The 22,913-nt window shown below is 35.3% G+C and overlaps 1 long non-coding RNA gene across 1 annotated transcript in view; it reads left to right on the top strand.

Moving 5' to 3' along the window:
* Positions 1-1,153: 1,153 nt before the first annotated feature.
* LOC131423671 (uncharacterized) overlaps positions 1,154-22,913 on the top strand; it is a 36,552-nt gene continuing 14,792 nt past the window's right edge. The window contains exon 1 of the long non-coding RNA XR_009225531.1: positions 1,154-1,407. This is a non-coding gene — a long non-coding RNA (uncharacterized LOC131423671). The remainder of the gene's footprint in view (positions 1,408-22,913) is intronic.

Here is a 22,913-nt window from a genome sequence, read left to right as displayed (position 1 = left end):
CAGCCTCCTCTCTTAGGTTGGTACCATTGCAATTGGATCTTACCCGTCATTGACTACTGGTCCAGCATACAGCCACACCTGTGGATAGGTCGTTGTACCAGAGGCGGGGTGGTGAGGTTCTTTGCCTCACCTCTGGAAGTTTGCTGGCAGCTGGAAGTTTGCTGGGGCCCCTTCAGCTGTGGCTCTCAACAACCATTAGAGGTACTGATCTGATAGTAAAGGCAGAGTTGTACCCTTTCTGATAGGATCAGTCTTTGACATTTATATATTTTAGGTCAATTTTGTTAAGATTCTGAATTGTAGGGATATTCATAGTGGATGTTTCCATCTGGGTCAATAGATGACATCATCTAATGCCTGATAGTGAGGATGGCAGGGCCCAGCCATATCTTATTCCAAATGTATACCTAGAGGATCTAGAAATGCAACCAGTTCATATTCCAAATTGATAGAATGCTAAGGTGAGTTTCAACTCTTCCCACTGTTGGGGTTAGACTTCTAATTCTTTTCCAGGTATAAGATTATCTGAGACTGATGGCGTTGATGGAAAATCTTCCATAACTATTGTTAGATAAGGATGAACTAGTTGGGGAATGACAAAATAGCATAAAGTGATTGCTTGAAAAGTTAAAATTACTCAATAAGCCTTCTGTAAGTAGGGTTTGCACCTGAACACTCTAACTCCTGCAGTTATGAGGCCATGACTACACATGGTAGGGGGCTATGTAGTTAGATGATGGAACTTGGCTTAAGGATAGGGTGTACAGGTTCTATTGATGTGCTGAATGGACGTTCGGGAACACTTAGTGGGCCTAACAAGGACCTGAAAGAGACAATGGAAGATGGCACACCATAGGAAGACTTGGGAGGATTCTCAAAACAGTCTCACAATGTTTGTGTTTGAACCTAAAAATAACATGAAATAGCAGTACTATCTGTATTTCTTCTCAGGATTAGGGGATTGAAATGAGATTGGGATCTTCTAAGCAGGATATTGCTTTGGGCATTGAAAGCCAGAAGGAAAAAGGCAAAAAAAGACTCTTGGATGGAATACTAAGATGACCTAATTAAATGCCAGCTCCAGTGCCTTGAGTAAAGATTTGCAAATCAATGCTGGGCAGTGTTGTCCAGAATGAAAACTGACTGAGTATGATTAAAGGTGCCATGGGAAATGATAGGAACAAAACTTTAGAGTGCTGGCTGTGTGTTTTCATGTGCTGGCAGAAGTGTGGTGTCTTGGGGTGCATATGTGGGTTTGGGTGAGCATTGAATTGTATTAAGACCGAGGACAATACTATAATTCCTTAGCCCACTATGAATTCAGCTATGTTGCAGACTGCCATTTAGTCTGCTACTTAACTTTCCGAAAACAGCCTAGTGCTGCAGAAATGGGACATCTATATTAAGGTACAATTACTTGATTCATCTCAAAGAATTGCATATGCATGCATGTATGAGTGTGCATATGTGTGTGTGTGTGTGTGTGTGTGTGTGAGAGAGAGAGAGAGAGAGAGAGAGAGAGAGAAAGAGAGAGAATATGATGTGAATTTCGCAGGATTCCAAGCTTTGGAGAAGGATCCATTGATCCTGATATTCTCTGCTTCTCCTTCATGCTAAAGGTGTTCCATGTCTCCAGGATATTGTTGAGGTTATAATGATCCTCTGCAGTAGCTTTAGTTGGCCATTTGTATGTGTCAGAACCAGGGTCCTCAGAATTATAATAAGCAAAGTTTCCGACCAGATAACTCTGCTGGTATGTTCATTAGTCTTAGTGAGCGGGTAAATTTTTTATGATCAAGATGTGTATCAGTGCTGCTGTCCTGTTTAATTATAGAGACACGAAATAGGCAGACACACTGATGCGGTATTCAAGTTAGCAGGAAAAAAAAGTAGGGGAATTATTACAGACGTCTGGATGGTGTCCTCAGTTCCCCCTTAGCTATTGAATCTCAGCTGTCTGCAATCAAGATCTGAGTCACAAAATGGCTTGCATTGTGCTGCTATTTCAGTTTGACAGACTGTCTTTCAGCATGAAAATTGTGAACAATTCACCAGGTTTTAAAATTTCTGTATGAAAAACATTTAAATGCTGCTAGAACTTTAGCTATAATAGCACTAAGTATAATTCTACAAAAATATTTTAATAATTGTATGAATATTCAGTAAAACCTCATTAAGTTGGAAAGTAAGGTGCAAACTCCCCTACCACAAGCAGATTTTAAATGAACTGTATTCAGATAAACCAATAATTTTATCAAAGGAAAGTAGGGCAATTACTTTGCATAATATACAATTTGGAAAAAAAATACCCGATTAATTAGGCATTTCAGCAAACAGCAGATATTTTGAACCACTTCTGCTGAGAAAGTTTTACTTAGTTCTCATTTTTCCTAACTGATACAAATATTCAAATCTGCAAATGTTTATGTTTACTAGTGTTGATGTTTCCATGTGGTTTCATCTCTGGATTTGTATATTTCTCTCATTGGCACATATAGCTACACACATGTGAAATGCAGGATATATTGGCTATGTGCATAGGGATATTTGTCCTGATTCTTTGTATCAATTTTTAAAATGTTCTTGCCTCGTTTCTTATAGAAATCATTTTGGGGACATGTATTAGAGGAGCCCCAGGTGCTTGGGGGAATATAGACTCCTTATCATATCATTCAAATTAGATGTTATTTTATGAAACCTTCTGAAAAAGATTTACAAATGTGATTTAAAAGAGCACTGGAGTGATGGTCAATTCAGACAATAAGCTCTTTAGACTTCCTGACCAGAGAAGTCCAACAGAAAGAGTAATTTAACATTATCCTGATCTGACCCTAATGGAATTTTCTTCCCATGTCTTCTCTTTGTTTTTCAACCTAGTCACTAAAAGGAGGCCAAAATGGACTCTTTAATTGTTTTCACTTTTTTTTTTTTTTTTAGTACTTCAAACAGTTTGAAAATTATAGTCCTTTTATTTGAGGTTTTTCTTATCTTGCTCATCCTGCCAAGTAGTATTTTTTGGTTTGTGAACTCTCTTACCTACTCAAGGGTGGTTGAAATAAATCTAAAGTTGTCTCACTCAGGAATTATCTAAAGTAAATAAATAAATAAGCAAGACTAATAATTAGGCAGCTCATTGAATAGGCTGTTGAACCAGCTAAAGTGGGAAAGAAATTATTCAAGTTCTAAACCTTTCTACTTGCAAATTAGCCAAAATCAATTGCTTTTTAAACATTGCATCACCTTAATTGATTTTAGGATGGATAGCACTTTGCTGTTCACATTTATGGTGAGCCGTGAAGGACTTGGCAATGGGTATCTTTTCTATTGTGGTCTGTGTTAAACTTTTTAAAATAGTTGTGCTTCTTAATGTGGAATGAACTTTATAGAAGAATGTAGTCTAGTTTTTCTTTTCTTGTGTGTTTTTTTTTTTTGAGGTTGAAATACAGTTTGAAGATTTCATTTTGCATATAACATATTTATCCATCTTTACAATCCCTAACAGGTTTTAACTAATTCCTTCCAGCCAGTGGTAATATTTTTATGCTGGAAATGAATATTGATATGATAAAAACCTGATATAAGTAAATGAGTTAAAACCTAAAATTTATTTGACTCTCTGTTGATAAAGATGAGGATCACAGGCTTCAGAAACAAAAGAGGGACATTTGAACACTCATTTTGAAACCATATTTTTAACTTTGGACAAGATTTAGTACCCCCCCACTTTGCATCTTCTTTTATTATTTTTTTTTCTTATCTATTGTTTTAAAGTTTAAATTAGAAAATGTGAACCAGCCTAATAGTACTAGGAACAAAAACTGCAAACGATAAATTCTGGTTTTCTTCCTTAAATGCAAACGAGGACACTTAGTAATTTAGGTGATTAATTAATTATTCGCTTAATGGCTCCTTGTGCTTTTCTCCTTTCCAATACCTTTTCTTACTTCTGTACACTCCATTTCTCCAGAAAGCATGGAATTTATCTCCAACCATACTGCCTCAGACATGTATTGAAACCAGGAAGTTAAGGATTATACATTACACCAGCAGAAAAGAAGTGGTAATTACCATGGCTGCAATTGATGGGAATGTCAGATAATATTGCCTAAACATGTGGGCTCATATTTTATATTTTGGGCACATATAAAATACATATTGATTTACTAGAGTTGGGAATCTTTGTGGAGTTAAGGACATTTAATGGTTATTTTGCTAGAATGTTTCATTGAAAATGTACATTTTATACCAATAAAAGCAGAATAAGAAGTTAGGCTTACCACAATTTCAAATATGTTCCATCATTTCTAATGATTACTCACTTATAAATATTGATAATCCAGCTTATTTTAAAATACACTCTCTTGGCTGAGCTAGAATTTTAGTTTGTAAAAATTGGCTAGAAACAAACATTGGTAATTAGTTTCTAGTTTGCATAAGCCCTTCCTTCACAAATATTTGCTCTTTTAGAGTTAGCAATGAGTGTTTGCATATGTACAAGGATTTGTGGGCAGTAACAGTGAAACTCATTATGACTTTGGTAACTGCTATCATGTATTTTACATAGGCTTCAATTTGATCAGATCCACTTGCATCAACCTATCTCATAATAATTCAAATTTGGCATCTCTGAGAGCCAGTTAATTTTCTTTAAAAAAACATGTTTTTACTAATCTTATGTGTTCCCAGAGAGCTCTTATTTTCTCTTGTCATAATAGCTTATAAAAAGTTTAATTTGCAATCTTTGATAAAGACTTTTTTCTGTCTACATACACTTCTATTTGTTTATTAATAAAAAACACATCAATTGGAAATAGTTTCTGTTTCAGGAAGTCTTTTTTTTTTTTTTTTTTTTTTGATACTGGGAATTGAACCCAGGGGCACTCTACCACTGAGTTACACACCAGCCCAATTTTTTATTTTGAAACAGGGTCTTGCTAATTTGCCAGGGTGGCCTGGAACTAGTCACTGGAACTTGTCATTATAAGAGTGAGATACCATGTCTTTTAGACACATTCTTTTAGAGTCCAGGGGTTAGGCCCTAGTCAGAGCTTTAAAAATTCACACTTAGGTGGGGCAAGACTAAATCAGATGATCTTACTTCAACACAAACTAATCCATAGAAAACTGTATGAGGTGAGGCATATTGAACATAAGGGCTAACTCAGATTAAAAGGTTAGAATTTTTAATGCTATAAAGTTTTATTTTATCATTGTTCACTGAAATCTTTCTGTTTCATAATGATAGAATACATTAAGACAATATTACATTTATTAAAAAGTAAATGAATAGTTGGGGGTGTGAAAATTTCTTTTTAACTGCTAGGCATTCAAAATTAGAACAATAAGTTTAGAAATCTCTGATCTAGACAGTCTTTGCTATTTTGTATTATTTACTACATTCTCAGTCCATGGAAGACTGATGGCCAAACAGAGATTCTATCCTGCATTTTTATACAAAAGGTCTCTGGGGTACTCTGGCATCCTGGCACCCAACATTCTCCCTCAGATAGCACAAGCTGGGTTCAGTATTTTCTAACCTGCACTCCCCACTCATTTTTTTTCCCTTCAAAAGGGATCTGGTATATAAAAATAGTGTAAAAGCAAAGGTGATAGTGGGGTGAAATAGTTTTTGCCAGTAGAATTTGTGTCTGAACACCCCATGCACATCCGTTCTTTTCTTTTGAACTTAGTTGTGTTTTATCAAATCATCCAAGATTATACTTTTGCCTCAATGGCAACTATACGCCCTATAAATTGGGGTTCACAGTGTCAGAGAAGCATGATGGGCAGGACAATACTTAGATTTTTGATCGCTGATGTTTCTTTGTCATATTTAGACTAGCTTTGCTCTGTTAGTTCAATCATAGCCTCTACTATCTGAGCAGGTATTGCTTTCCCAATATGGGATGCCCATTCTTAGCTTAGCTAAAATAAACTTTCGTGACCTCACAAGAATAGATGCATGTCACCTCCATGTGGTCACATAATACTCTGAACTTACCTTCATAATAAGCAATTCTTCTTTTTCATTTTTGTCTTGACTTTTCTTTAGTTTTATTTTTAGTATTTAGACTTTAATACATTTGAAATTTGTCTTACTAACTTTATTCAAGTATGCACATACAATGTGATGTGCATGTTTAAATTACATAATTTGATAAGCTTTGGCATATCTTTATACCCATGAAACCACTATCTTAATCAAGATATGTGTCCTATGGCTGGGGCCTGCCACAAAACTGAGGAAGTACATAGACTCCCACCCCCTGTTCACCCAGATGCTGGCAATAAGGCTAGAAAGATTTCAGACAGGTCACTCAGAGTAACAGGCATGAGTTTATTAGAAACAATAGGAAAAAGAAAAGGCAACATTCTCAAGGGAGTAAGTGCATACTCTCAAAAAGGAGAGGGATGCTGTGCCCTTTCTGCCCTCCAGTTTTATTGGGGTTCCAACAAAGTAGAAAGTTTCCAGACAGTCCCACCCAGGTCCAGGTATTGACATTTGACTGACAGTAGGATGACATCAAACTTTCAAGATACCATGTTCATGACAACTTGAGGTCACTTGAGCCCATGCCAACTGGTTCTAACTGGAAACTGCTCTTACAGATTTTATGAGTAGAGGGATTTATCTTTACTTCTCTGAGTGCTAAGATCTTCTCTGTGTGAAGATCACGAAAGTACCACCTTTCTGGGTAACTTGTGACCTTTTTTGGCACTTCAGCCCTGCAAGTAACAGGTAGTTTACTGAGGAATGTAACGTATCCTGTTGACTTAAGCCAGGAAGGGCTGCAGATAAATTTTTGCTTTTTTTTTTTTTTTTTTTTTTTAAAAAAAAAAGGAAGCATGTGGGGGTCAGCACCACCAATTTGTAGAATTATTTCCTTAACCTCATATTCCCACCACCCACATCTGTCTGTTCCCTATCAATATTGAGCATGGTCACCAACTCCAAAAGGCCCCTCAGTATCTTTATAATCCCTGTTTCATGCACCTTCTCTTCATCTCTGGCAACAAGTGACCTGATTTCTGTCATCAGATAATTTCCCATTTTATAGAATTTTATATTAATGTGATCAGATAATATTTATTTTTATAATACAATATAATGTTTCAGTCAATGACTAAAAATATACTACATTTATAATAGTGTCCCATAAGATTATAATGGAGCTCAACAATTTCTATTGCCTAGTGACACTGCAGAAATTATAATGTTGTATCGCAATGAATCCTAACCTACTCATGGTGGTGCTAGTATAAACAAACACACTGAACTGACAGTTGTAAAAAGTATAGCCCATATAATTATGAGCAGTACATAATGTTTGATAATTACATATGAAAATGTTACTGGTTTATGAATTTCATATACTATATTTTTATTGTTCTTTTAGAACATACTCTTGATTTTTAAAAAAGTAATTTTCTGTAAAGTTATACTTCATTTTCCACTGTCAGCAGCTTCATGCATCTCATATTTTTTTATCTATCAATTGAATCAGAGACTATGTTCAGTGACTGACCTATAAAGTAAAAGTTCCCTTTAAGTTTAGTCTCTGGTGCTCATCTTATGATGAAATCATCTAACACTTCATTTTCAGAATGTATCTCCATCATTAAGTGGCACATATCTATTTATTTTTCTGGCTTTTTCACTTGGCATAATTATTTTGAGACTTACCAATATTGTTATATGAATCAATGGTTTCTTTATATTTTAAAGTAATGCTCCTCTGTATGGAAATACCATGATATTTAGCCATTCACCTGATGGTTGTTTCCAAAGTTTGGCTATGGACAAAGATGGAAATAAATATTTATGTATAAATTTTATTTATGGTATTATTTTATTATATTGTAATTAGAATATTTAACATTACATTATCATCTTAAACATATTTAAGTGCATAATATTGTACTTTTTACCAGAGAAATAATGTTATACCTCAGATCTCTAGAATTTATTCATCTTCCATAATTGAGAGTATGTTTCAAATTTTCATTTCTTTTGGAAGAATTCCTAAGAGTTTGAACAAATGTATAATAACATAGGTGTATAATTAACTTTAAAACATTTTTCTAAACTCATTTTGAGAGTAATTTTATCATCTTTGATTTCCATCAGCAGTATATGAGTTTTAGTTGATATGCAAATAATTTCTCCCTGACTGTGATTTGTATTTTATTCTGTTAACAGTAGCTGTTAAAGAACAGAAGTTCTTAAGATTGTGGAAGTTCAATTAATCATATTTTAATGGATAGTGACTTCAGTGAAAGTTTTTTGCACCTTATTCAAAAATCAATGGACCATACATACCTTCTATTTTTGTCTATCTTTAGACCACTAACATACTGTTTTAAGCCTTTTAACAACTCTTATGCTTCCTCATGTATTATTAACTCCATAATTCATTACTATTTTTGCCTTAATCAGTCCTTGATCTTTTACAGCTTTAAATAATAAGAAATGTCACATATCTCACCACTAATTATCATTTTCAGTTCTCTTTATTCTTGTAGACAGTGCCTTTTGAAGGTCAAGACTTAATTTTCTTCAAGTTTAATTAATCTTTTTCCTTAATGGATCATGATTTTGGTTTTATGCTAAAGATTCTATGGGTACATCTATTCTTCCATCTAGTATCTTTTTCATGCTGGATATTGAATTTCCTTTGGTTTCAAATTCTTTCAATTTTTGTATGTCTGAAAAACAAAAAAAAAATTCAACTTTGTTTTCTAAAAATATTTTTGCTGAGATTGAATTTCAGGGCATGGGGGGTATTTTGTTGTTTTGTTGCTTTTTTTAAAAAAAAATACTTCAATGATATTTTATCTGTTCCTTTTTGGTTTGTTTCCAACAAGAAATTTTCAGTCATCTTTATTATTTTAATTTTCCTGTGCACACTGTATGTTCTTTCTCTGGTTGCTTTTTAGGTCTTCTTTTTATCACTGGTATTAAGAAATGGATTAAGATGGCTTTAGTGTAGGTTTTTATAATTTAATTTTAGGTTTCTTGTGATTGGAGTTCGCTGAGCCCCTTAAATCTATGGTTTTGTAGATTCCATTTAGTTTGGAATAGTTTTGATCATTATTTCTTCATATATATTATTGGTCTCCCTATGCTCCTCTCCTACTTCATTGACTTTGATTATGCATACATTAATTAAGACTCTTGAATTTGTCCCACAGCTCATTGATGCTCTGTTATTTTTTTCAGTCTTTTTTCTGCCTTTCATAAGGAATAATTATTATTGATAATTGCCAAATATTCAAGTTTACTGATTTTTTTTGCAATGTCTGATCTGCTATTCATCCTATCCAGCACATTTTGTTCCTCCAGACATTTTTAGAAATTTGATTTGAGTTTTAATCATTTATTTGTTTGTTTATTTGTATCTCCTTTAGCTCTAATTTGTGTCATCAATATTTCTTCTAGCAGCTCTAAGAAACTAGAAGGATTAGAACTATTTTACCACAATGATTTAATAATTTTACTATCTATGCCATTTCTAGGTTGTTTTATATCAATTGAAAAAGACAAATTGTCTTTTCTTCATTAGTTAAATTTAACTACTTATTTGAATGCCTGATAATTTTTTTTTTTTTTAAAAGAGCCAAACACTGTAAATTTGTATGTATTTTCTATAAATATTTCTAACTTTTATCCTGGGATGTAGTTAAATTACTTTTGGAATACATTGCTCTTTCCAGTTCCTATTCATCTTTGTTAGTTGGAACCAGAGTAGCACTTAGCCTTCAATTAATTTTCTCCACAGCTGGAATAAACCCTTCTGAGTCTCAGCCTGATGGCTCCTTAATTATGGAATATCACACTGGCTGGTGGACTGGGAACTGTTCCTGGCCCTATAGAGTTGTGGGTCTCTCCTCCTGGCCCTTCCATGTGCCTCCGTCCCTGGCCTTGTGGAGTTGCTGCATATATGTCAATGCTCACTACCACCTGGAGGGCCATCTTTGGGTCCCCAGAGCTCTCCTTCTATTGCAGTTCTCTTCTCCTGGTGTTCTCCACTATGAACCCTAGCCAACTTGACCTTCCCTTTCTTTAAATTCTCTCTCATCCATGCACAGTGTACCTTCTCACAGCTTGGGTGGTTGGTTCTTCTCTGCCCATCAGTCAAGAGGATCTGTCCCAGTAGTAAGTTGGCACAATCACAGGACTGATGGCCTTGGTTTCATTATAATCAGCGACCATTCCTTTACTGTCTTCCCAAAGTCTTGAAAACTATTCAAATGCTGAAGAAAAAAAAAAAAAAAGCAATATAAAGCAGATCAATCATTTCCAAGTTATTTTCTTTTTAGGGTCAAAACAGAGAAATTTGTTATCTTGCAAGCTCAGGTAGACAAGTCCTTTTCGATGGGTTGCTGTGAATATCTTATTTTTTTTTAAAGCTACATATTCAGGAGTTCAGTTTAATTATGTGGTAGTTGTCCTAAGTGACTCCATTCTGGTCTGAGCTGGTTTGCTAGGACCCACAGGAGGAGTTTAGTCCAAAAGGATAGCCCCCCATTAATTTATTTAGCATTTCCTCTATTTCTTTCTTTATTTAGTTAGTTATTTTAGAGTAAATCTGATTCTTGTAACTCCATTTTGGAAGAGTGAAAGTCTATGGTCACTTATTTTTGAACACTCTTCTGTAATTGCTGCTTTCTTATCTTACTTCTTTAAGAGACTAGAAGCTCCTGAGAAAACGTGTGCCTTATATGGTAGTATACCCATTACTTGGCATAATATAGAGAACATAAAGAAGCTTCTTTCATTGTTGAATGAATTCATTAATGATGGGATCACATACATATATAACTAGAAAAAGAAAACAATGCCCTTAGAGTATGACCTGTTCCCTTCTACCTCTTTTGATTTAATGGCTTTCAAGTTTGCTCTTAGAGATCACTGAAATTTCACAGAAGTATCTCAGGGGCCACCTGCATTTGGATTAAGAGGCAAAGGAATGAAATATGGGTGAGGTTCTAATCCCATTTGCTTCACCTTATTCATGTACTGAGTTTCTAAGGTTTATTTCAAGAAGTAATTTCAGTGGCTTGTGGAAAAAAAAAAAAGGAAAAATAGCTACCTTAATACATTTCCTTTTCATGGGTTACTTATATTTAACAGATTACATTTAAAGAAAAAGCCCCTCCAAGGACTTAAAATACACAACATCTAATTATGAAATGGCTTAGTATTTTACTGGCAATTTGGAAGGTTTTTGGGAAAAAGAAATTTCTGGTGGCTTTTGAATTACCAACATAGGTAAATATTTTTTAAGGTAGTAAAACCTCAACTGTGTATGTTTGAGGTTTATTTCCCATAAATAAAAAGGGAAATGATGCATTGATTTTCTGTGACTGAATATCACTTTGATTAAAAAACAGAACTTCCACTTTTTGCTGGCTTCCTCTTTTGAAACAATGATAAATGACAAAAGAATTTGACATTCGTGGTTCAATACGAGATTGAGATTGCAGTGACTAAGATAAGCACGGAATTCAATAAGAAATCAGTTTAAAAAATCAGTTACAAAATTGCTGTACCACTTTTCGAGTGGAAAACTGGAAAATGGGAGAGAAAAGGGCATTTCCGGAGAAACAATTTACGTATCAAAAGGAAGATTATTCAAATTGTGTGATGAACAAGAATTAGCAGGATGCCAAAGCTTTGCCCAGTGTCAGACACTGGCTAGAATTCTGGTGTCAGTTTATTTTGTTTTAACCAGTGCTGATTTCAACTACTTATTTTTTATATTTTTGCCTATTATTCAGCGAAATGTGATCATTGGAAAATATGGCATCTCTGTTATCACCATTTGATAATGCAAGTTTTGCTGAAAGAAAATAATCTTTTAATGTCCGTAACACTGCAGAACTTCTTCAGAAAGACAGGAGCACTCGTGATGTGATGTTTGTTTTTTCCTGTTCGACATCATTGACCTACATAGGCCACTGGCCTGGGCTTAAGGGGGAAAAAAGTGTTTTATCACAAAAGCCAATGATAGCTTTTGACATCTGTGCTAGATCCATTTCCTACCCGCTGTGCTTAATTTCAGAATTCAGTTCTATCATTAAAATAAAAACCTTGTTGGCTCTTCCATCGATGTGCCACATTACATCAATTTTCTCCAAGAATCATGTACAATTTCTAGGTACCGGTGTCCCCTGGATTTATTTGGAATTTCAGATCTTTTTGTACCCTGCTGTATGAATTGATCTTGTGCATTGTGAGGTGACATGTGACCTGTGGAAATATATTATTTCTTGATTCTTTTCTTCAACCTCAAGCCCCAGAGTGACCTATTTCTCCTTCATCTTTGATGGCCTCACTTGTGATTCCTTTCTCATCCCATAGGAGACTATCCTTCCTCCGGAACAGGTCTGATTATTTGCTTTGTGCATGATAACTTCTCCATCTAAACCTGCTGTCATGGGCAAAGTTGGTCTGGGCATGCAGATTCTGCACATTTCCAGTGTTATCCTCCACTCCATGCTGTCTCTTGAATTTCAGCTTTAAATGGCAGCTGAGAATATTAACTCAGAGCCTCATTACTGAGTAGCAGTATTACTAAACACTCTTTATGTCAGTATCCTTAGGACATTGTTGCTGGTAGAATTACTGATACCACTGAATTTTGACATTAATCAGAGGCACAGGACAGATATCTCTGTGCTCTATTGCTATCTGATCTTGGAGAAGAGTACAGGGAGATTCTAGTTCTGTAAAGAAGAGGTGCGTATTCCCTTCAGAGGGGCATATTCCCTTCAGTATTCCCCCCTTGTTGAGTCTAGTTTGCAGCTGTTCCTAATAAGTGCACTTCTGAGTTCATTTTTATTAGTTCACTAGTTAGAAAGGAGACAGGTGTTTTTATTCTACTTCATCTCTAATTCCCTCTTGAACAATGGTAGCTTCATCAGATCTATACAGTCCCTAAGGCAGAAAACTGAGTACTGTTATAAACTCACCTGCTGACAAAATTATGTCCCATTTACTTTCAAGAATATATCGTATGTCCATCTCTCTCTTTCTTTTTTCTTCCTATTCTGATGCTACAGTTTTCTTTCAGAGCATTATCTGAACTTCAGCAATAAACTTCCTGATCTGTCTGTCTCCTTTCTCCCTGCCTCTCCAGTGCTCTGGAGAGATTTCTGTAAAAGTCAAATATGTCACTTCCCTACTTGGTCTCTTTGAGACTCCCCATCACATAATGCAATACTTGTGAGTGGCATGGGGTCGGTGCAATATGTGCAAACCTTGCAGAGTGATTCAAACATATGTCTCCCTTCCTAGATTGAAAATCACTGGCTTGCAAGATAATAATACCTAACATTTAAATCAGACTATTTTAACTGTTTTACATGAACTTATCCATTTAATGTTCTGATATGTCTTATGGTAAAGGTATACACTTTAGGTCTATTTTGTAGATGAGGAAAGTAGGGAACAAAAAAGATAAGTGGTTGGTTCATGATCATAAAACTGTAATTTTGAAAAATCAAGAAGCAAATTGGAGATGTTCTAGATCCCTACAATATGTTTTCTTCCTCAAGATGGAGTTCTAGTTTCTTCCTCTGTGTCCGTGCAAATACTGGTAATTTGGTAGAATGCTGACTGTTTTCTACTTCTAGTCCTTCAGTCTTTTAAAATCCTTTTACAGTCTTTGGGATTCCTTTAGGAAGGGCTAATTTAATTGTAAGAGAAAAATACTGATTTTTAAATCTAGAATGATTTAATGAAGCGGGTAATGAAAATCCTAATGAGGAAGACATTAAAATAAGATAATTTCTCATCTACCTTCATGCTTTTGGTGTGAACCTGGTCGAAGGTAAAGAGATCATTAAGGAAAATCCCACTGGAGAACAGGAACCAGCAAAATACATATAAAACTAGCACGGTATTGAACATTCTGAGGAGGCACATTGCCGCAAATTTCTCTTTCTAGTAAATATGATGGAATGAGCCCAACATATTTATTAAAATAAAACTTTCCTAATGGTTAAGTTACTATAAGTTCCCTAATGGTTAAGTTCCCTAATGGTTAAGTTCCTATAATGATGGGGGTGTGGGGGAAGCAGATACATGAAATAAATCAGAGAAGCAGTGTGGTGGTCCATCTGGGAAACATAAGATAAAGAAACATTTGGGACACTGTACATCCTTGGAACTGAAGTTGTGTGGTTGCTAGGAAGTGAAAAAGGAAATGTTCAATGGTATAACATGAGATAAAGAAACTTGTTGTTGAGAACAGATTTATTTATTTATTATCTTTTAAATCATTGTATTGGCCATATGGTTATCCTTTCAATGTTGTAGTGGTTTTGTTCAAGCACCTCTGTGAACTTCTAGAATTACAAGTCACACATTGGTCATTTAAGCTGGAAAATTTAGAGGAAGAACCACACATAGCGAAGATGTCTTTGGTGTGCATAGTTGTCTAAAGCAGTGCAAAGCACATTTAAATTTTATGCAGAAAAAGGCTATTTCTAGGAAATAGGGAATATTCAATAGAAATTAATTGTAAAATCCTCATTATTGCTACTTTTTAAAATAGGTTGTAAAAATTGGCATTGATACACACCAAATCACTCACACCACATTTTCCCCTTGGTATTTCCTCAATTGTTTGTTAATGTAGAGAAGATGAAATAGTAATAAGAGGATCGATCCTTGGATCTTAGATGTAGTGTCTTCTCCATCATTCTCCTTGTCTCAATTATGTTAAAAATCTTTCCACTTTGATTGTTACCTGATGAGAACTCTGAGAAATATCATCATCAGGACTGGAGAAGGACCACTCTACTTCTTTCTCCAGTAGAAGGGATGAAAAGTGCTATATTTTATTTTTCTTAGAGAGGTTTTATTGAGTTATAATCTGTATATCATAAAATTTATCTGTTTTAAGCATATAGTTCATTGAATTTCAGTAGATTTATAGGGTTATATATCCATAATTTAAAATATTTTAAATTTAAAACATTTCTTTCACCTTAGAAAGAAACTGTGCCTATTTACAGTGACTCCGCACTCCCACCCCTAGTCCTAGGTAATATCTCTTCTACTTTGTGTCTCTCTGTTTACTTTTTTTTGGATATTATATAAAAATGGAATCATAATGTGCACTCTTTGTAAGGTGTCATTAGAGGAGTTGAGGATGAAATTTTTGAACTTTTTCATCTTCTCTTTCGTACAAACAATATATAGAATACCATTCCTCTGTTGGCAAAGAATGCCCGTCCCCAAAGGAATAGGATTCCATATTTACACGTGAGAAAATTTTTACGCCATTTGTTGTCTTTTACTCTGTGATATTGGGCATGCCATTTAACCTTTCTTTTTCAGTCTCCTCATCTGTAAGGTGGCGAAAACAAAAATATCCAACAGGTTTTTATGGGAATTAAATGTGTAAAGTTCTTAGAATGGGAGTCACATTCAAAGTGACTTTTTTAAAAAAAATTATAATTGCTAGTTTGATGATCTTTGTTTTATGCTTGAAGAAATAGCAAGGAGTTGGGCAGGTTTAAGTCGTGATCAATTAGTATTGCTGTTCCTGACGTGTCCTGTGAAATGAAAATCTCTCCCTGAGCAGGAAACTAAGAGCTAAATCCGCACCTGTAGGCGTATGTATCTAAATCAAGATTTGAACCATATTTTCCTTTCATCAGGAAAAAGATGAAGAATGCACCTTTCCCCAAAGAATCTGCTTCCTTTTCTTCCTTCTCCTTTTATTCCTTTTTGTTTGTTATGAAACACATTAGTGCATTTCTCTTCTTGGAAAAATCCATCCTCATAAGAGAGGAAAAAAATCAAGTGTTTATTGGAAAGTTACACAATTTTCTCCATTCTAACAACAAAAGGGAAGAAAGTCCTTTAAAAAAAAATCTTGTACAAGCCTGGTTTCTGCAGCACACTTCAAAATAATCTCTATTCATCAACCCCTCTGTCACTTCCAATGGATTTTTTTTTTTTTCCAAAGCTAAATGGAACGGCTTATTTACTCCAGACTTGTCCTAAGAAATCTAAGCTGGCTGACCAATCTGTGTGTCTCGCAGCCTTAGCAGGTGGAAAAACCTATGTAGGCAGTAGGTGTTATATTTCTCAAATGACTGCCAAATAAGCCTATCCTTGAAAGATGAGCATTCTCTGTGTGTCTTTTTCCTGGAACAACTCTGTCTGAGATGGAGCATTGGAAAAACTTTCTAATACCTTCCCTATTACTGAAATGGGTAATAACAAAAATATATCGTTTCCAGTGAACAAATGTCATTTACTAAGAAACATCATTGTCTGGGTGATCTACAACATGTTCCTAGGATTATACAAAGTGGTTTGTTGAGGGAACTGTTTATAGCCTGGCCTTGTCAAGTCAATCACTTGGATATGTAGGTGCTTCTGATTTGAAGCCTTAGGTTAAAACAAAAAGAAGATGAGAGAAGAAGAATTTTAGGGGATCTTATTTTTGTCATCCCCTGGATTTCAAATTAACATATTACAACTTTAATAAAAACTCAAAACTTAATATATCCCCCCAGAAGTAATTCTAAACCCTCTCCCTGTGTCAATATTTACATATGTGATTATTTTACGCATTTACAACAAAAGCACTTGCAATATGTTTATCCAACTAATAGGCCTATCTTCTGTTGTAAAATTCTTGTATTTTATTTAAACATTTTTTTAAAAAAATCTCAATATTGAAGGCATTCTCTTTATTCTATAAGTTACACATTGGTACGTTAGTTCCTTATTTTTTCTATAGTTTTCATCCTTTCAAACATTCTAATCAATAATTTCTACTACCTGATTTATTCAAAATAAGAAGACAGGTGACCAAAAAAATTTTAAAGATAGAACCAATATGATATTTTTTTAGTAGCCAGTAAAATAATCTATGTAAGTAATCACAGGAAAATACCAGAAAAATCTATCAGATCCCCAAATATATAATGATTATGAAATTAACAAAAGTGGTAATTCTAGATAGTGAGTACGATGGTTTGGAATAATCCTAAAGGTGCCTGCAATAAACACTTAGTTCTCAGGGAGATGTGATTCGGAGGTGGTGGAACCCTTGTAAGGTGGGGCCTAGTGGGATTACTGGAGGATACAAAGGGCATATTCATGAAGAGGATTTTGAATCCTGGTTTCTATCCTGGTCTCTCTCTGCTTCCTGGCTCATGAGCAATGTGCTCCACCACATATTCCCAGCCATTGTCATCTGACATTTTAATCAGAGACCCAAAATGGTAGGGTTGACTGATCTTGGACTAGAGCCCCCAGAACCATTAGCTAAATAAACCTTTTGTCTTTGTAAGTTACTTCCTTCAGGTATTTGGTTATAGTAATAATGACTGTAATTTTATTAAAGCTGACTGATTTAGTGGGCAAAGGATTGGGAGAACAATAATTGGGTCAAATGTTCATGATTCAGGGTAAAAACTGAATATCTATTTCACATTATGTAAAATAATTTCCATATAGACTAATTTTAAATCATAAAATCTTAGAGAAAGAACAAATGTTTTTCTAATGTTTCTGTAGTAATGCCTTCCAAGCATGAAAAGCAAAGCTCTATAAACCATTTAAAAATGGGATTCAGATATTTTACTATAAAATATTAAAAGTTACACATGGCAAAACCTTCCTAATTAAAATTAAGTACCAATGACAAAATGGGAAGGATAGATATAACACAGATAAGAATGCCACAGATAGTGGCATTCTTGAAAATGAGGAGAAAACTGCAGATCAATGGACGAGACAACACTTCAATAATGGGGAAAAGTTGGCAATCTACTCAGCAAAGTATATGATGAAGAAACACAAAAAGGTATCTAAATTACTTATTCTTAAATAAATAAAATATTTATTAAATAACACTTGTGTTTTGTGAATTTCAAAGCTTTTTTTGTTTGTTTGTTTTAAAAGGATAGTATTGGTAGGTAGAGTGGTGCACACCTTCTGTGGCTCATTAGGCTGAGGCAGAAGGATTGCCAGTTCAGAACCAGCCTCAGCAACTTAGTGAGACCCCCATCTCAAAATAGAGAATAAAAAGAGAAAAAGAGCTTGGAACTAGCTCAATGGTAAAGTGACCCCCGCCCCCCCCCCAAAAAAAAAAAAACAAAAACAACCCTAGGATTAAATCTACGGCTAGTAGTGGGGAACATACTGCTAGTCATAATAAATAGTACTTTCTAGAGGGAAATTTGGCAAGTTGTAAAACGTATTCAAAGTATTAGAGAAATAAACATGGTTCTAAAATCTTAATGATAAGGATATTCATATAGGCATTTTAATGACAATAGAGAAAGAAAATTGGAAATACTATTAAAATATGAAACTTAGGGGTACAATATGGTACATATACATATGTATGAATTATAGAAGGGACATTTCACTAGAAACTTCTTTTTGGGGCATCGGGTACCAAGGATTGAACTCAGGGGTACTCAACCACTAAGCTACACCCCGAGCCCTATTTTGTATTTTATTTAGAGATAGGGCCTCACTGAGTTGCTTAGTGCCTCGCTTTTGCTGAGGCTGTCTTTGAACTTGTGATCCTCCTGTCTCAGCCTCCTGAGCCTCTGTTGATTACAGGCATGTGCCACTGTGCCCAGCTGAGTAGAAACTTCTTAACTGAAAAAAGTTACTCACAAACAACATATAAATTATTAGCTAGATATTATCCAATAGGAAAAAGTAATGAACATATATCTTGTTTACAAATAACATGTAAATAATAGTTTAATAGAAGTTAACTAATAGAAAAAAAAAAGCAGTGAAAATTTATCTTCCAAAATAATCAGTTTTTTCTGCAATGAGATTATGGGTTATTTTAATTTTCTTTTCTATGTTTATTGATCCCTAATTTTAAAGCAATGGATTCTTATGAAACAAATGAACACTATGATAGTATATCATGCTTAAGCCGTCTATATCATATTTTCTGAATTGCATTCTAGTCTCCTCCACTTAGTGTAGGTGACATCAGGGAAAAAATATTTAATTTCTATCTTGGGTTTTCTCTCTGTAAAATAGGTGATGAAGCTGATTCTCTAGACTGCTTGCATTTTCATATCTTTTATAAGAACATTTTCAGGTGGCTGAGAACAGTTGTGCAATTGTGCACTGCACAAGGGCAACAGTGAGAGAGGGTGAATAGTGGCTAAAATAATAGCCTTCATTCTACTTCTCCAATCTCGTGCTTTCTGATTATAAGGGCCCCTCACAGGTAGCAGAGCACTGGGAGTTTCATTCTTATGCAAAATCTATTGCCTACCCATAGGAATAATAGCTAATAATCTTCAAAGTTAAGTTTTATATCTTATGAGGTTAAATTTATCTTCTTACCCACAAAGAAAAAAAATGATTTCTGTTTCTTAATATCCATAAATACGTCAGACCTCACAAAACTTCACCCGTTAGTGAAATTCAATCAGGTCACCTACTTCAGTAATGTTACCTTAACCTTTAAAAAGTTTTAACTTTGCCATTATTTTCAATGGCCTAAATCATCCTCAAAACGTTTCAGAGGAAATGCTGAATTTTACACAGTAGCCATTTCAAATAACAGAATAATATATCTATCTGTACTCTGTTCTCTCTCATATTCCGTGCCTTTGAAATCTACCTGCTGTTTAAATTCCATAGCCTGGCACTCTGATATCAACCCTGAGCCCCAAACTCCACAGGATTTACCAAACATACAGACAATGTCCTATTAACTGGCTCTTTGCCTTCGTTTCTCAGTATCTCTCAGATATGAGCTTGTAATTTTCTGTGGTGGGGCACTTGTGTGTAATAGCTTCTGCCATCTAATTGAATGAGGGGTTTAAAGAACATTAAGCACTTAGAGGGAAATTGTGCTGGAATATAATGCCCTTTCCAGACTGTCAGCTAGCCTTCTGAGCCCTAATCAATAGGCTGATCAACAGCTGTAGGAGAGAGAAGAGTGACTGAAAAACCGTGCAGGCTAATGAGTAGGAAAACAGAGAAAACCAGATTCTTTCAAAGGGGAATGGAAATAAAAGTTAAAGAATTTAGTTAAAAGTAAATTGATTTAATGTTTTACGAGCATTTAAAAAATGCCTACTGTGTGCATAGCACTGGTCTACATGTCAAGGAGAATGGAAAATATCACTTTTCAGAGTGGCAAATCCTGGGAGCTGACTACTTTGGAACAAGACTATCAACATCTGAGCTTTTGATGTTATTGTTTTTGTCGCTATAACAATCCAAAAATAATATGTCCTTCAGTGCCACTAAATGTATTTTCCTGTTGTCTTATGACAAATGAGTGGAGTTAAGTCAGAATAGTTATTAATTAAAATAAAAACAGATGAGAAAACTGCTGTATAGAACCGGCAAAGGAGCAGAGTGGCTGTGAGGAACTGTTTTTCTCCAAAATTCATGTTGTCTCCTAAAAAAATCTATACCAATCTCCAGACTGCAAAGTAATTAATGATATTGTGACCAGTTTATTTATAATCCCATAACACACAAAATCTTTAACGTTAAACCTTGGTTAGTGACCATAGCATATTGGGTAATTATTCTGCTAGTACTGGAAGAGAAAGAAAGGAAAGAATGATGAAAAACATAAAATGCCCACACAGAAGGAGAAATTTTAGTCCTTTTCACAAACGGTGAGAAAATAAAAATACTTTCCTTTTTCTTCCCTTTTTTTTTCAAGCCTACAGCATGTGTCAGTGGCAGATCAAATATTAAAAGCAAATTTTAATAAGTGAGACTCAAAAAGGGATTTATAAAGCTCAGGGGATTTGGAGAGGAGTGTTCAGTTGAGGGAATTCCACAGCTTGGGGGCATAACAGGTGAATGCTCTGTTGCCCATGGATGAGAGACCTGACAAGGGGGTTGATGAATTTGAGATTTATTATTAGAAAGTAAGGACTGAGGGTATGTATAAATGGAGGCCAATCCTGATAGGAATGAAAGGGAAGTTCCACAGAGGTAATGAAAAACTCTGAGCCAAATTTTAAAGTCAATGTACTGACTGATAGCGATTGAGTGTAAATCTGCCATAACTGAAGTAATATGATTTAATTTATTGCTATGAGTAAATGCATAGGTGGTGGCGGTTGAACAATAGTGTGCTTTGTGAGTGTGAGGCTTTGGGGAGTTTCTATATTAACATAATCTAGAAGTCATAACAGCACACATTACAACACTAAGCAGCACAAATACTTTAAAAATAATAGTGGATTAACTACTTTAAGCCCTCGGAATCGTTCAATGAAAGAGCTTTCCTGTGATAAAAGCTTTTAGACAGTTAACTGTAAATGTTTTGGGAAAACAAAGAGTAATGCAGAAATAAGGATTTATAAAGAAATAGCAGGACCTTCATAAATGCCATTTAAAGTGAAAACGGCAAACGTGGGAAGCATCTAGAGATGCATGTTAAATGCTCAGTGGAGAAGGCGAAGGGGGGTGTATGATATCAGCAATCTCTAACAAGATGGAGATGATTGTTTCTTGTAATAAAGGGAAGCTTTCAGTTCTAAATAAGGGTTAAGCAAATCCGTGGAGCACTGCCCTGGGCTATTAGGACTCCTAAACATCACTCCATCTACTCTTCATTTCTGCTCTCATATTATCTTCATCTGTACAACTTACTGCCTGTGGATTTTAAAAGAGGCACAGTTTCCAACATCAGGATTTCCTTCAGATTCTAAAGGCTTGGTAGAACTACACCCAAACTTTCTCTTTCCTCCATTCCTTCTTCAGTTCTTCTTTAATAATATTTGTAGACTTATTTGTTTCATTTGGGAGTATAGAAATCCTTGAGGGCAAAGGCATATTGTTTTGTTGTCTTAAGTATCAAACAGGATGCAATCCACAAAAGAATGGTTTATATAATTTTGGGGATTCTTTTGTTGAATGAGCTGTTGATGTATTTTATGCTGATGATTTAGAAATATATTTCAAAAATGATGAAATTCCTTCTGTTGAATATTGTTTTATTGCTATAATTCATGGCTGTAGTAACTGGACATCGTCAAATAATATATTTTAAGCATAGTAAAAAAAGAAATGAGGAGAGACATTTATTGATTTAATAATATATTTTATGATTTCTGTTGAGAGCCACAGCCGAAGGGGCCCCAGCAAACTTCCAGCTGCCAGCAAACTTCCAGCTGCCGGCTGATGATTGGCTCACAGGGGCCCCAGCAACATCTAGCTGATTGGCTCCTCAGCCCCAGCAACATCTAGCTGATTGGCTCCTCTGCAGTGATTGGGCTGTTTCCCTGCCCTTTCAGACCACGGAGCTGCTCATTGGGGGACTTTTTTGGCTCCACCCACGTGACCCAGCCAATCGGCCTCAAGAGCAGGAGGATTGTGGGAGGTGGAGAGAAGCTTGTGTGGGAGAGAGAGGCTTGTGGAAAGCCGGTGGTGGCAGTTGAGGCTCTGAGGGTTTTTCCTGAGAGGCTGTTTTGTTTGGCGTGTGTGGTTCTAAAAATAAAGTTAGTTTCTTTTGACAAGTGGCTCCTGATTGTGCCCAGCCAGACTGTGGCAGATTTCAATTTATTTGGCAAATATTATTGGGCATTTATTTTTTTCAGGCACTTTATATTAGTTAGTCAGCTTTTCATAACTATAATAAAATACCTGAGAAACCCAACTTAGAGGAGGAGAGATTAATTTTGGCTAGTGATTTCAGAGGTTTCAGTCCATGGTTAGCTGGTTCCATTGTTTCTGAGTCTGCAGTGTAGCAGAATATCATGGCAGGAGTGAGGGAGGGAGCAAAACTGCTCACCTCATGGCAGCCAGGAGGGTGCCAGGGAGAGGGAGAGGGAGAGGGAGGAGGAAAGAAAGAAAAAAAGGAAGGAAAGAAGGAACAGAGACACAGAACCTGGATAAGATGTAGTTCTTCAGGGCATGCTCCCGT

Source organism: Marmota monax, unplaced genomic scaffold (assembly GCF_021218885.2).
Source record: "Marmota monax isolate L192 unplaced genomic scaffold, Marmota_monax_Labrador192_F-V1.1 WCK01_AAM20220418_F8-fsc00016, whole genome shotgun sequence".
NCBI classification, from domain to species: domain Eukaryota; kingdom Metazoa; phylum Chordata; class Mammalia; order Rodentia; family Sciuridae; genus Marmota; species Marmota monax.
Note: the sequence above shows the minus strand (reverse complement) of the source record. Positions and strands in the feature narration are given on the sequence as shown.